This window comes from Somniosus microcephalus, chromosome 7 (assembly GCF_052327205.1).
Source record: "Somniosus microcephalus isolate GS21.2 chromosome 7, FLI_Smic_1.0, whole genome shotgun sequence".
NCBI lineage: Eukaryota > Metazoa > Chordata > Chondrichthyes > Squaliformes > Somniosidae > Somniosus > Somniosus microcephalus.
The window spans coordinates 120065934-120078376 of record NC_140993.1 but is presented as its reverse complement, the minus strand read 5'-3'; positions in this window follow the sequence as shown (position 1 = coordinate 120078376).

Genomic DNA, 12443 nt, shown 5'->3' with positions numbered 1-12443 from the left:
CATCCCTGTAAGGAGGGAGGATCAGTACAATTTGCCTTTACGTTCAAAGGGCAACAGTACACGTGGAACTGCTTGCCTCAGGGCTTCCATAATAGCCCCAGCATCTTCCATCAGTGCATGGCAGACAGCTTGAAGGATTTTAGCCAGCCCGGACAGTTGGTACAATGTGTGGATGACCTGCTCCTGTTCACCGATTCGAAAGAGGAGCATGGCCCACTATTGGCCGAACTGCTGGAGCTGTTAGAACAGAAGGGTTTCAAAGTGACTCCCAAGAAGGCGCAGATCGGCCAGCGGGAGGTGAAATTCCTCGGTCTGACCGTGCGCTGGCGAAAGGGCCATAGATAGGGCTGAGGAAGGAGAATCCCCGGACCCCTATCGGGCAGGCCCAGAAGCCGCAGTCTGGGACAAGGGAGGCACACGGGCGGTAGTTTTGGCCCCGGACCCAAAGCAGGTCCGGATCCAAGACCCCGTCTGCAAAACTGCCCCAGTGAGACAAGAGAAAAGACAGCCCCTGGAGGGTCCGCTCGGGGCAGCGGGCGAGACCTCCACACAGGTTTTAAAACAGGCTGCTGGTTACATCAACCAGTGCAAACTGTTTCAGCCTGAAAGGGGAAAACAGCCAGTTGGGGTAAGGTCTGAGGATAAAGATCCTCAGCCTGCAGTACGAGCAAGTTCACAGACCACACAGGCAGGCGCTGTGGCTTGCTTGAAGGGAGGGGCCATCCAGCCAGTCGATTGGGACATGCCCCCGCTCTTCTGGGATCCAGACGAGAGGGAGGGACTTGAGGGCAAAAACCCCGCCCCCCAACCCAGGTGTAGAGAGGGAGGGACCTGTGGTCGAAAACCCCGCCCCGGACCCAGCAATGGGACCCGAGGACGGAGACTCTCAGCTCGCAGCAGCAGGCTGCGAAAAGTTACCTACCCCCAGCCCAGGTTCGGGAGGGGTCAAGCCTGGGGGTGCAGCGGTTTGGGTAAAAGGCCCAGCGGCCAAGAAAGCCCCACCCGCCAAAGCCCCAGAAAGTCCCCGTGGACGCCCCAGCCGAGAAAGTCATGGTCACCAGCCCTCCAGTTCCCCAGGGCCGTCCCTCGAGCCAGGGAAAGGCCCCAGGACAGAGGTCCTCAGCCAGCAGCCTCGGGCTGCGAGGCACCAACCGTGACGGACGGTGCGGTCACGCCTGGGGTAGCGGCGAACCGCAGTCTGACCAGGGATTAGCCTGGCTGCCAGGGGACGGGCGGCGGATGTATATAGTACAGTTTAAGTTTAAGTTTAAGCTGGTGTAATTATTTAGCTCAAGTTTGGGTGTTTAGCTTAGGTTAAATAAGGTGATGGGTAGTTTGGATAAGAAATCTGCCGAGAATGTATATATTTGGGTCGAGGTCACGGGACCCGACCATGCCTCACCAAGCCAGAGAATCTCTTTGGGACCTGGCTGCATGTTTTTACATCTTTTTGCAGAAAGATGTTCGGGATGGACTGGATCGTGGTCCTATTCGCCCTGATCGGGATGAGTGAGGAGAGGAGGGGAGACGTCCAAGACTCCCACATCTATGGGTGTTCGGGAGACAAGGCGCCCCTGGCGATCGATGGGAGTGGCGAACGGGATGCGGAGGAGACCGCTGTCTACTTCCACGAGGGAAGGCGGCCCAGCCAAACCGGATTCACGTACAGGGAAGCCACCCTCCTGTGCCCCCGAGTGCGAGTCGTTTCCACGAGGGTCAGCGTCACCGTTGGAAAGTGAATATGTTTAACATGCAAAGGACACATTCCACTGGACCAATGGTGGTGGCTCCGTAAGTTGAGCAAGGACATAAAGAACCCCAAAGTCGAATGGGAGCGCCTGGGGAATAACACCAATCGGACAATTATCGGGACTCATGGAGGACTGAGCGTGTGCTGGGACAAGTGGTGGGAACCGGACCAAGGGTTTTACATCTGTATGTGGGGGTCAGAGAAGGTCTGCCCCGCAGGCATATCCATTGTTTTCCACCGGCAGTGGCAAGATGCCGGGGAGGGGATAAGGTGGGACACCAGCCTGGAGGCGTGCGCAGCCCCATACTCCCCGATCCCGGTCAATGCCACTGAGCTTGTAACCCGCCCCCGTAAACCCCCGCCCATGGCGCAGGCGGGGAGGTTGTCCAGGGAAGATTGCCCCACCACCACCAAGGGACCAGGGAATGGATTGGTACTAGTCCCCACTGATCAGATGTTGTACCAGGGGGTACACTATGCGGTAGCCGCCGTGATTTTAAATCTCACCGAGGTACATTTACCGGAGTGGTGCCCCAAAGAAACAGAGCAGTTATACCAGGCCCTATTAAAGGACATGTTCAAGTAATTTTATGAGTTCGATTTTGCCCACGTGGACAAGACCGTACTCTACACCACACGCCGGGAATTTTTGGGTAACCCAGGGAGACAAAGAAGGGGAGTATGGAATGATGTTTTTACTGCGTTTAATACTGGGTCCTCTGTCATCAACAGCTTGGATGACATAGAGCTGCAGACCCAAATAAACGGTTTAAAAACACAGTTAAAAAGGACATTACTGGACGAGAATAAGGTAGTGGGCTCGGAGTTGCACGAGGACCAGGCTATGACGGTCCATTTAAAAGAGATCATAGCCGAGTTGGAAAAGCACGCAAAGACGGTAAATGCTCTCATAAGGGAGGACAGAAATGCTTCTGACCAAGCTGCGCAGAATGAGGTGTGCGTGTAATATGGGGCGTGGTTACTGGGCGAGGGCCGCAGTAACCTGGAAGATTTAAAACAAGGTTTGGTCCCCTCCTGGATTAGCAACAAGCACCTCGCAGCCCTCCACCCTTTTGAGAACACATTGAGCCCATGCCAACTCCGGCTAGCCTCCGAAGCCTATCCAGTCCCCATGGATTGTAGGCGGTCCAACCACACAATCATGGGAGTAGTAGTTAGGATGCTGGTCATGGGTAAGATAGCCCGACCTGCCTCGGTATACAGGGTTGAGAACATTTGAGTTATTCAAGGGGGTGCACACATTCGGTTCACAGCGGTCTCGCCTTACGTCATTAAGTGGGAGCATGCTATGACAGGTACTGACCTCTCAGGGTGCCGGAGCTGGGGAGCACACATAATCCTGTGCCCCCAGCACTTGAATGCCTTCTCAAGACCGCAGTGTGGGTTCAGAGCTGCTGAAGCAAAGCCTATAAATTGCACCATGGAGGCAATGGCACAAGGCCATGTTCCCCCGCAGGTAGCATATATAGGGGGTGGGACATATTGTGTCACCACCGGCGCATCCCACTACCAGCACGGACAGCACAGCTGGTGCCCGGTTAGTGACAGCTGTTTCTGTTTTAAACCCAAGGCAGAAGTTCGAGTGGCCCAGGAGCGAATCGTCCCCATCCCTGAGCCCTCCACTGCTCACCTCACTGTGAAGGAGAATTTTATGAACTTGCAGAAGTACTTAGTGCACTTTGGCTATGAAAATCCCCCTCTCCCTGAACATTTAACCAAAATTCTAAAAGCCGTTATAATTTCACAGAAACATTTTTACACTCTTGATCAGAAAAATGTAGATAGGGACTAAGATATTGGATATTGTGACTCCACCCTGATGGAACCTCTTCAATAATATAGAGGTCCCTTCATGGGTCAGGCTGGCCTCCCACATTCTCGTGGTTTGCCAGTTAGGAACAGTGCTGTATTTAGTTTGCATCCAGTGTAAGGGAAAAGGTCGGTGGTCAGAATTCCGAAACCAGAGCTTTTGGAAGGAACATTATGTAAAGGTGGAGGAAGATGCGCCGGTTTAAGTTTTTCCCTGTATTTCGACTAAAGAATTGTGGTTTCTTTGTGTTTGTTATTTTCAATTAAAGGTTTTTCTTTTGTTGTTTTCTTTTGCGACGCGGTTTAGTAAAGATATGTGTACCAAGTGGTGCAGGGGTGTAGGACCCCTCCATGCTTGGATGTGTGTGTAAAGCCTGTAATTTTACTCTTTGTATGCTGATGTACACTACATTTTCATGGAATGGGAAGTGCATGTGTCGTGGGTATATTAGATAGATAATTACAGGGGAAGGCTCTCTATGGAGGGTCAGAAAAATTTTGCTCACTTTGGAAAAATATGATGCTTCAAGCAAGTTTTAGTATCACAGGGGGGAGTGTAAGATTCGCAAAATTTGTGCATTTCCCCGAAGGTTGTTATCGATAAAAGGTACCCTGTGTGGACATTTCTTTGAAATTAAAAAGTGTGCCCAAAATGGCGTCCGTGCCTCGTGGCAGAAAGCCTGTGGGTTTCCAAACTGGATTCTGCAACCCAGGCTGTTTGAGGTAAATCGAAACTAAGGCTGCAGGTTTCCTGTAAACAGCATTTTGTGATTTGGGACCCAGACAAACTGTGAATTATGTATTAGGCCGAATCAGAGGCAGATCTGAATTCAATGAGGCCTACAGTTAAAGCCATCAACAGTCTGCATACATAATCGGAAACAGATTAAACACATCCATCGAGGCTGGACAAGCCCATCAAGGACTTTCAGGACAATACGAGTCCATTATCGGGCCGGTAGAAGCAATTACCGGCCATCTAAAAACCCATCAGTATAGATTGCTACCATTATTTTAAATAGCCCGCCAAAAATTAAACAAAGAACTAACCTGATTTGGCTGGCAGATAGGGTTTTTTGACTAAGGTATAATTGAAGGCCCCCCGGTAGCAAAGGGTAGTCGTAGTCGTTGAACGAAGAAGAAGGAGACTGCTGCTCGACTGCTGTCGGTATCACTGCTCCCCGGTCCTTCGGCCCCTCGCCCTCGTGGTTGCCGCCCTTTCCCCCGTCCCGTGCTTACCCCCTGGCCTTTGCCCGTGCCCTCTCCAACTCCATCTAGACTCGCCCCGACACCGTGTCAGGCGAACACGGGCAATTCAGGCCAGGCGAAGCGGGATGCGATGAGGGGAGGAGGAGGAAGACCACCCAGGGAAAGCCAACTGAGGGTAGGCTTTGAATTATCGGGCCTTCAGCCTCAGCCGACCTGCGAGTATCTTCATGCAAACTCAAGCTGTCGGCGAAGAATCATCCCTGCAAAGTAAAGTACCCAAGCAGAGACTGTAACTTTGGGGTACTCAAACCTGGACAACGCCCTTGCAACACCCGGAGCCCACGTGATGACGGCAGGCTCCAGAGAGCACCAAGAGCGAACCCCAAACCCAACCGCTGTTTTGAGTTTGGCAAGCGCTTTTTATTGGTGAGCATGAATTCTGACCCCTCATAGATTAACATAGTTAGGTATAGGGGGTGGGATAAGGATAAGGGGATTGTTAAGATAGTTGTTTTCCCTCGATGTGCCGTGTGTTCCCCATTCCCTGTATAAGTATATTATTATTATGACTCTTGTAATTTTTGCCTGTAGAAGTGTACATCAATGATTTTCCATAAGATTGTATCAAGTTTTCCTCTCCAATAAAATCTTGGTTTTGTTTGCATCCAACCACCTGTCTACTCGAGTCTTCTCTGTATCGTTGCCTGTATCTAAGTCCGGTGTCTAGAACCCAGAGGCGAGGGATTGGAACCGCTCAAGGAAGGTAGTCAGGGGCAAAGCTGACTGACCCAAACACGCCTGTGCAAAACCCCCTACAAGGGCACTAATAAATAGGGTCCAGGTAAGAAAAAATGTTAATAAGACAAATAGGGCCATAGTACAAAAAAATTTTAAGATGTCTAAAAATGTTAAAAAGACGAATCTAAAGGCACTGTATCTGAATGCACGAAGAATTCGTAATAAGGTAGGTGAATTAACAGCACAAATAGATGTAAATGGATACTGTGGCGGTGCCACCAAAGGACTCAGATCGTTTGTATATAATTCCTTTAACAACATGTTAGCTACAGCCTGAGTCTGTATCGTTATTTATGCTGTTTAACTGTACAGAGCATGGTTACTTTAACAGCGCGGCTAAAACGTGATGACGTCACGCCGTTCATCATGTGATCCCCAACTGGCGGGAAAACATGATGACGTCATGACGTCAGCCACGGGACCAGACCGCAGGAGCAGTCCTCGTGGAGCCTCCGAAGAGAGCAGACCTACATTCGATGTTATCCTGCAGTTTCTTGTTAAAACCTGTTTGTTTCATTAAAGTTCATTTTTTTTGATCGCCTGAGTAGAACTCAGTCTTTTAATTAGGAACCCACGTTCCTACATTGGTGACCCCGACTTTCGCGAACGGTTTTCGCGGAAGATCTTCAGCATGGAAACGAACGCTGTGACTCTGAAACTGCCACAGTTCTGTGAGCAACAACCAGCCGCGTGGTTCATCCAGGCTGAAGCCCAGTTTGCCATCTGGAACACCGTCGCGGATCAGACCCGTTATTACTACGTGGTCTCCGAGCTCGATAGCGCCACTGCCTCACAGATGGTCAGCCTCCTCGGTAGTCCTCCTATTGACCGCAAGTATGATACGTTAAAGGCGCGGTTGCTGCAAGTCTTCGGGCTCTTGAAGTCAGAACGCGCTCGCCGGCTTCTCGCTATGCCCGGTCTCGGGGACTCCAAACCGTCCGAGCTCATGAGCCAAATGCTCACGCTCTTAGGTGCCGAACCGGAATGTTTCCTCTTCCGGGAGCTATTCCTCTGCCAACTGCCGGAGCAGGTGCAGGCTGCCCTAGCCAGGTCTGAGGTCACGGACTGCGCAGAGCTTGCTGCCGAAGCAGATAAGATTTTCACAGTAACCCAGCAGTGCTGCGCTGCCACGAGACGCCCATCCCCCACAGATGCAGCTCCAACTCCTCTTGCAGCAGGCTGGTGCTCCTACCACGCCCATTTTGGCACGAAAGCATGATGCTGCCGCTCTCCCTGCAGCTTTTCGCACAAACAAAAACAAAGCTCCTGCAGCGTTCCTGGCGAAGGAGGACCGGGTCTAACGGATGCTCCGCGGCTGCGATGGCCATCGGATCTTTGGGGAAACTTCTTTTCATCACCAACTCCCTATCGGGTCGACGTTTCCTTTGCGACACCGGGGCGCAGTGTAGCATCCTACCTGCGTCGAATCTCGATATGCAAGCTGGGGACCACGGCTTTTCCCTTGTGGCGGCTAATGCGCAGCCATTTGAACTTTCCGAAAATGGCGGGTCCAAGTGTGTTTCGGCGGTCAGCGCTTCCATTGGGAATTCGTCACGGCCACAGTCTCGCAGGCCATCCTAGGGGCGGATTTTCTGTGTGCCAACGGGCTCCTCGTCGATGTCCGGCACCGCCGGATGATCAACGTGGTCACCTTCCACTCGATTCCGTGCCACCACGGTACCGCCGTGTCGCGCTCTATCGCCTGCGCGTTCCCATCTCCAGATGACTTCACTCGGCCCCTCGGAGAGTTCCCGGAGCTGCCCAGGGCCACTTTCTCCTCCTCGGCCACGAAGCATGGTATTGAACATCATATCACGACTACTGGCTCCCCGGTTTATGCATGGGCTAGAAGGCTTGAACCCGGCAAGCTCGCGGCTGCGAAAGCGGAGTTTGACACGATGGAGCGGCTGGGGATTATTCGCCGGTCAAATAGTCCCTGGTCTTCACCTCTCCACATTGTCCCGAAACCGGGCGCCGGCTGGCGGTCATGCGGTGACTACCGACGCCTGAACGACGCCACTACTCCTGATCGGTACCCGATCCTGCATATTCAGGATTTCTCGGCCCATTTGGCGGGAAATTCCAGCTTTTCAAAAGTCGACCTCATCCGGGGGTATCACCAGGTTCCCGTGCACCCGCAAGACGTCCCGAAAACCGCAGTCATCACTCCTTTCGGCCTTTTTGAGTTCCTGCGGATGCCGTTTGGCTTGAAGAACGCGGCACAGGCTTTCCAGCGCCTGATGGACTCCGTGCTCCGAGACCTAAAATTCATCTTCGTCTACCTCAACGACATTCTCATCGCCAGCGCTAGCAAGGAAGAGCACATCTGCCATTTGCGTACCCTCTTTACATGCCTCAGTCAGCATGGTTTGATCATCAACCCGGCAAAGTGCCAGTTCGGCCTGCAGCGGATCGATTGCTTGGGACACCGCATCACTTCAGATGGCGCCGTCCCCTTACTGGCGAAAGTGGAGGCTGTTACCTCTTGCCCGCGCCCGCCAACCGTCAAGGCCCTGCAAGAGTTCCTTGGGATGGTCCATTTCTATCACCGCTTCGTCCCTAAGGCAGCTCTGCTTATGCAGCCTTTGTACGAGGCCCTCAAGGGCAAGTCCGGTAAGGATCCAATCAGCTGGACGACCAAGATGGACCAGGCGTTCGTCAACACCAAGAGCGCCTTGGCCAACGCGACCATGCTGGCGCACCCGCTTCCAGGTGCCACCATCGCCCTTACCACCGATGCGTCAGACTACGCCATCGGCGCAGTGCAGGAGCAGTGGGTGAATGGCACGTGGCAACCGCTGGCATTTTTCAGCCGTCAACTACGGAGAAATGAAAGAAAATACAACACTTTCGATCGGGAGTTGCTGGCTCTTTTTCTGGCCATCCGCCATTTCCGGTTCTTATTAGAAGGACGTCCCTTCATGGCTTTTGTCGACCACAAGCCTCTAATGTTCGCCATGGCCAAGACCGCCGAACCATGGTCAGCTCGTCAACAATGTCACCTGACGTTTATTTCTGAATTCACCACGGACATTCAACATGTGTCTGGCAAAGACAACCTGGTAGCAGATTGCCTCTCCCGCGCGATGGTCCATGCGGTTCACCTTGGGATTGACTACGCCCTCATGACTGCAGATCAGGCCTCGGATCCAGAGGTCCAATCATACAGAACCGTCCCCTCTAGTTTCCAAGCGGCCGACGTCAGTTTCCAGGCTGCAGGCACCACGCTCCTTTGCGACGTCTCCATGGGCGTTCCCCGACCTATCGTGCCAGTCGCATGGTGCCGGAAAGTGTTTGACGCCATACACAGTTTGTCACACCCTGGTATGAAGGCTTCACAATGGCTAATGTCGGCGAAATTCATCTGGAAGGGTATGCACCTTGATGTCCGTGACTGGGCCAACACCTGCATGGTCGGCCAGAAGGCCAAGGTCCAGCATCATGTAAAAGCTCCAGTGGCTACGTTCGCTGTTCTGGAGCATCATTTTGACCACGTGCATGTGGACCTTGTGGGGCCACTTCCGCCTTCCCATGGTTATACGCATCTCCTCACCATGGTGGACCACACCACTAGCTGGCCAGAGGCAATTCCTTTGGTTTCCACCACTTCGGCAGACATCGCTAGAGCTTTCATCTCCTGTTGGGTTGCTCGTTTCGGGGTACCGGCAGACTTCTCTTCTGATCGTGGGCCACAATTTTCCTCGGAGCTCTGCAACGCTGTAGCTCAGGGGCTCGGCACCAAACTTCATCACACCACCGCCTATCATCCACAGGTGAACGGCCTGTGCGAGCGATTCCACAGGTCGCTTAAAGCAGCTGTACGGGCCAGTCTTCAAGGTGCGGGATGGGTGGACAGGCTCCCATGGGTACTTTTGGGTCTTCGTACGGCGACCAAAGAAGACCTGCAATCGTCCTCGGCGGAACTTGTTTATGGCCAGCCACTTCGAGTACCAGGGGATTTCCTCCCTTCTCCCACAGAGCCATGGTCCGCCTCCCAGCAACTCGTCAGCCACCAGGAAGCGGCCAGATGCTTCGCTCCGGTGCCTACATCAAATCACGGCCAACAGAGTTCCCACGTGCCGGCTGAGCTGAAGAACGCCGAGTACGTATTTATCCGCCACGACGCTCACCGGGATCCGCTCAAGCCCCCTTTCCGCGTCATCGAATCGGAAGACAAATCTTTTTCGGTCGACATCGGAGGAAAGCCGGATCACATTTCGGTGGACCGGTTGAAGCCAGCTCACTTGGACCTGGACCGCCCAGTAGTCATCGCTCAACCGCTGAAACGCGGCCGACCGCCCGTAGCCGCCGCGCCAGATCAACAACAGCTGCCCGCCAGCTCGACCACACCCGCCGCGCCAGCTCAACCACAGCCGCTCGCCAGCTCGACCACCATCCATCAGCTTCCTCTGCAGGGTTACCGAAGTCGCTCGGACAGACTTGTCAGGCCTCCTCGATGCCTCACTTTTGCTGTTAAAGACAATTCTGGGGGGCGCATGTGGCGGAGCCACCAAAGGACTCAGATCGTTTGTATATAATTCCTTGCACCCCACACACACGCACCCCACACATACATACCCACATGCATGCACCCATTGGTTTATTGACTGGCAAATACTTACTAGCTTCCTGCTATAGTAGCACCTCCTGAGATACAGAGGCCATTGAGTGTTTGCACTTCTTGTTTTCCATTTCCTAATTTAATGAATATTTCTACCTTAAAGTTATAGCCTTGACCTTGGTCCCTTCATTTTGAATTAAAGAATTTTTATCACTTCCAGAAGAAAAAGAAATAAAACTCTAAAGAAGTAACTAACCCACTAATTAGAATATAAAGGAGGAGCAATTCCCTACCTTATCGCCACCTGTTAGTGTGGTGTAATGTTGAGAAAGCGGTGGATGGTGGCGGATCCTGCGGTCACCTCCATTTTCGTGGGGCCGGTATCGCTGCTGTTAATTAGTATCACCCTGCAAAGAAAAATGCCGTTGTGGTGGCGTCAGTCGGCGTGCAACGTCAACTTAATGAGTTCAGCGCTGGATCCTAAGAATACCAGGTAAACCCAGCATGCAAGCAAACTGACAGAGGCACTGTTAGCACCTCATAAAGGGACACACACATCTTTCAGGTAAGTTTGCATTTAAGCTTTTGGACTGTTTTTTTTTGATTTTACTGAAGTCGTGGCTTGCTGCAATAAATGTTAAAAGTTTTTTAAGTGTATAGGGAGTGCTGTTGATGCTTACAAGGCCTTGGATAGTAAAGGAAGAACTCTGAAAAGACAGAAAATGCTGCAAATACTCAGGAGGTCAGGCAACATCCATGGAGAGTGAAACAGTGTTCACATCTCAGGTCGAGAGGTTGCTTGACCTGCTGAGTATTTCCAGAATTTTGTGCTTTTATTTCAAGATTTACAGCATCCACTCGAAGAGGAAAGAGGAAGTCACAGAATAGGAAAAAACCAAAGAGGAGGAAGCTGAAGAGGAGGAAGCCGAAGAGGAGGAAGCAGAAGGATGTAACCCAGACAGCCCCTTTCTGGCATGGATATCTGAGATGGAATCATCTGCCTGAGGTTCCAGTGACCACAACCCCAATTCCCCTTTCATCATTAGTCCCGTACCTTACCTTCCCTCTGTTACTGACCATCACAGTGTCCTCTTGGCCACAATGCTGAAATAAAAGCCACCACAATGCAAACTTTCCAACCCAATTGTATACATCTATCCATCCAATATGACATCAAGAAATCAACTCATCACCCGTATGCATTCCCTTAGTGACTGTCTTGTGTGTGCCTTTGTCTGCCTTTGTCTATCGTACTGATGTCACACAGTGCTACCCCAGTGGCTGCATCATGGCTGGTGGAAAGCTGCTGACTTTCAGTGGGGTCACTGTACATGGCCTTGCTGGTGGACCTTGAGGAGCTGGTGTCGGGAGTGTCAAATCAATTCTTCTGCTCTTCCTCCTCCACCACTCTTTTTTCTTTTTGAAAGACAGTAAGTACTGAAAACTGCATTTTTCACTTAATTTTAATTTTTATTAGTTCTGAATGCATTGCCCCTTTAATTCTTTTCCCTTTAAATTGCCCACAATTCCTTGCGAACTCCACAGCCTTGCTCCCAGAAGCTGGAATGCCACTCGTGGACTCTAACTTCGGGTCGGATGCTTCCACTAATGCCCACCAGGAGTGCGTTACACTGTAAGTTAGCGCTGGGGTAAAAATAATTAGCCCCCAGCGCAAATTTTTACCCGGTAGCACTGCGGCCATTTTCAACTGCCGTAAACCCGAGGCCACCGTGACACAGGCAGGTTTTTGTCAATGTCCAATTTCTAGGCACACGTCTTCTATTTTACCAGCCAAGAACAACTATAATTACAATTGTAGAATACTAGATAAGGTGGACCTTCACAAAGCTAACTATAGCTCCACTTTGTGCATTCTACCATATCACCATTTTCACATGATTTGTACCTTCCTTAACCATACTGTACAAACACAGCAGCACTCTGAACTCTGTAGCCTGCTTGAAAATGACTGGATCAAATTACAAATTGCAGAGAACTTGAATTACTCTACAGCAACAACTACAACTTGTATTTATATAGCACCTTTAATGCAGTAAAACGTCCCAAGACGCTTCATAGGAATATTAAAAGACAAAAAATTTGACACTGAGCCACATAAGGAGAAATTAGGGCAGGTGACCAAAAGCTTGGTCAAAGAGGTAGGCTTTAAGAAGCGTCTTAACGCAGGAAAGATAGGTAGCGAGGCGGAGAGGTTTAGGCAGGGAATTGCAGAGCTTAGGGCCGAGGTAACAGAAGGCATGGCCACCAATGATTGAGCGATTATAATCAGGGATG